Below are 3,861 nucleotides of genomic sequence, written 5' to 3' on the forward strand. Positions count from 1 at the left end.
GATTTAAGCCACACCCCTTACCTCCTCTGAGAGCCCCAAGGGAGTGTCCTCGGAGGAAGAGAGAGCAGGGGATCCTTTTAGAGGCCCAATGTTCTAAAGCAAATGCCAAGTCGTCAGTGCAGTTTACGAGGAGCAGCGTTTTCACCACTCCATTAAAATTACATTGGTCTCAATTTTTAAACAAAAGGGAATTGGGGTTGAGGTTGCCGGGTCCCAGGACAGCACTGTGAGATCATAGGACCTGCAATCCTGCAGCAGAATAGACACCTCTAGTAAAATCTGGCTTGAAAGAGGTCACATCCACCCCGCCCCCACCCCAGGCCAGAGGCACCCCTACTGGGTCTCAAACACCAGCCAGGAACCAGTTGCTCCCAGAATTGCAGTGAACTGGGGCAGGGGCGGGGAGGGGGCTGCTCAAATGGAGCCACACGTGGGTGGGAGGCCATACTCTGGGACTGTGGATGGAAACACTCTGGAAAGCAAACTTTCCCAGGCCTGACTGGGCTGAAGCTATCATTTAGGTCAGCGGTCCCCAACCTTTTCGACACCAGGGACCTATGAGAATCTAATGCCTGATGATCTGAGATGGGGCTGAGGCGGTGATGCTAGTGCTGGGGAGCAGCAGCAAATACGGATGAAACTCAGCTCGCCGGCTGGCTGCTCACCTCCACCTGTGCTTCCTGGTCTGTGGCCCAGGGGTTTGGGACCCCTGATTTAAAACATGAGACAAGACTAGCTTGTTTGTCCAAGTCCCCCAGGTGGGGTAGTGTCTAATGGAAAGGGAGATTTGGGGAAGGAAAGAAATATGTGTTAGACACCAGGAGTTTATTCAAGAGGCTCTGTTACAGTGTAAAGCACGCGCGCGCGCACACACACACACACACACACACACACACAAATTTATTCTTTCAAAACATATTGACTGCATCCTAGTCACTTGTCCCGGGGACACCTTGGTGATGACGACAGACACGCCCTTGTTCTCAGGGATGTTAGTCTAGAAAGGCTACACACCAAGGATCTAGCTTCCAGTCCTAGTTCCCAGCCTCCACCTCCCACTCAGTTACTGATCTCATTTTTTGCAACACTGTGATAAACTGGATTATTTTTTCAGTCTATTTCTCCGCCAACTGATGTTGGCGTTGTGACTTGTTTTGACCAAAGGAATGTGGGCAGAGCCAGTTCTGAGCCAAGGACTAAACACTATACAAGGTTTAACTAATAGTTCAAGAATCAATCAAAACACCTATTTATCTTACTTATCAGCATTTGAAGGCATTTTTGTCATATAGTCATCTTGGCCAAGAGGTGTCTCTCCTTTAATACCTAAAACAAGATAGAAAAGGATGGAAGAGAGGGTGGGAATGAGGCCTTTATTGACCAGGCTCACCAGGAGAGATAGGCTGGGTTGCTGCGACCCAGGTGGCCATCAGAACCATCTAGAGACACTTGAAACTGCTTCATGAACACAAGCTGAAATCTTAGAAGACTTGACACCTGCAGTGGCCACTTGGGTAGCCCCCCATGCATAGCCACCACTGTTTAGTCTCTAAGGCATTAAGAATTGCATGGCAATCTGCTAATATTTTGGTTTGTTTCCCTGAGTTCACGGAGAAGAGTCTTTTCAGGTAACTTGGGTCCATTTTCTTTGGGAAGACATACAACAATCAATCAGCATCCTTCTGCCAGTGACAATCCTTGAAACAAGGCTGAGGGCAAGCCACTAAAAAGAGATTCACACATCAGAGGGTAGGGTGGATGGAGAATGCTGCCCTACACTATGCAGACGCAGGGGAAATGATGTTGAATGGGAGGTGACTGTCTTGTCTTTGAATGTACTAGGCAGTTTTATGCCTCCATGACTGTTGCCATGAGGCTGAAGGAATATCCTCCCTGCCTTGTCTGTTCACCTGCCCCAGTTCTAATCCACTTTTGCCATTAGCCTAAGCATCACCAACTCTGGGAGGTTGCGGTAAGTTGCACTGGTAGGCAAGATATTCACCACTCCTTCCCCACTGGCCTGGTCCTCTGGAAAGATTATACTTCCTGCTCCATTTATGAATAAGTACCTTAATCACATGACTTGTTTTGGCCAATGAAATGAGAGTGGAAGTGACATATAACACTTTAGAGCAGAAGCCATTACATGGCTCTCCCATCTCTATTTCTCTCTGCCATTGAGACCAGCCAGTCTCACACAGGGACTGCACCTTCCCCTTTGGGTCCACAGTGAAGAGAGCATGAAGTGGAACCACAGGAAATCTCTGGTGGTTTAAAACCTTGATTGTTTTAGCTACTTGAGATGTTGGAGTCAGTGGTTACTGCAGCATAATGTAGCCCGAGTTGACTGATGCCTCCCCAGGGCAGATTCCAGCAGCTTCTTCCCTCATTGCACCCTATGAGCAATCCAGTTATAACAATTACCTCACTGAGATATCATCATTCACTGTCTTCTCAATGGCCCCCAAATTCCCTACCATTAGAGCCATGTCATTTTACCTGGGTTTCCCCAGTACCTTGCAGGAGGCATGGAACACAGTGAGCCCTCAAAAAACATGAATGAATAAATAAGTGTTCAAAGAATCCTAAAACTCCGCACTGTCCTTTCCTCCCCAAGGAGAGCAACCCTCCCCAGATGCCCTTTGCATATTTGTACGTAAACCCTTCTTCAAGATGGTATCAGATGACAAAATTAAATCAAATCAAAGAACAAGCTGCAGCTGAACTATATAAAATTGCTATCTGGAGTAACAGGAGCTCTGAGAAGTGTGGTCTGGAAGGCAGCAGACTTTCTGAAGAATGTCAAGTTTCTAAAGTTAAATGCACCAGATTCAACGCATCCAGTAGGTCGGAGCACAGGAGGGACCACAGGGAACGGAACCATCAGCTCAGACTTGTTTTGGGGCTGATAGAGCTTGTCCGCAAGGCAGTTCTAAAGGGCCTATCCCGGTCAAGCTCCTAGCCAGCGGCTCTCTCTGGAATCTGGATGCTCCGTTCAGAAGTCCAGCCGTTTTTCTCTCTCTTGGTGAAACCAGCCCAGACAATTGCCACCTTGGAGAGAGGGCCTCGAATCTGTCTCTCATGGCTGCGTCCAGAATCAATCTCCCGCTAGGGGAGGGGCAAAACAGCTCTCATACATTCCTTCCCTTAGAGTGAGCCCACACCCTCTAATGCGGGTTGTTACCAACAGGAGGGCAGAGTCTGATTTCTGAGTACCTCTTGCTTTTCATAATATTTATTTTCTCACCTTGCCTCTGTGTGTATCCAACACACACTGCCTTATCTCTTGGACCCTGCGTCAGAAGCCCTGTAACCCAGATGACACAGCCCCAGGCCAGGCCTTGCTGCCCAGTTACCAGGGGCAGCAATTGCGTCTTCTGGGTGCTGAGCGGAACCAAACCACAATATTTACCCCGGGGGCGGACACACGTGCTGGGTGATCAACGGGAGCAAGGTGGAAATGAGCTGATGTTTTGGTTCCATCTCCTGCATAGTTCCTGTTTGTTTTTCCACTGTCCTGTTCCAGGAGGGTGCACACCGAAGGGGCTGTGTGGACAGTCTGTGTTGCCCCGCTGCCCTCACCATTCCCCTCAGTTCCAGCACCCGTGGGACCCCAGAGGTGGAATGATCGGCAGTTTCAACGCCCTCCGAGGCAACCAGGTGCAGGATGGAGACACACAACAGTGTTCCCTAGTGTGGATGGGGACACAAGGGCTGGACCTGAGAATGACCTGGCGTGGCAAGCCAGGGTCATTGAGGGTGGAGGCAGGTATGCGGGGTGCCTGTCGGCTTGGCATGCTCGAGGGTGGGCATACACAAGGGACAACACTAGGAGCCCACCCCCCCACCCCAAAGCGCACG

This window comes from Pteropus alecto, unplaced genomic scaffold (genome assembly GCF_000325575.1).
Source record: "Pteropus alecto unplaced genomic scaffold, ASM32557v1 scaffold71, whole genome shotgun sequence".
In the NCBI taxonomy this organism is placed as follows: domain Eukaryota; kingdom Metazoa; phylum Chordata; class Mammalia; order Chiroptera; family Pteropodidae; genus Pteropus; species Pteropus alecto.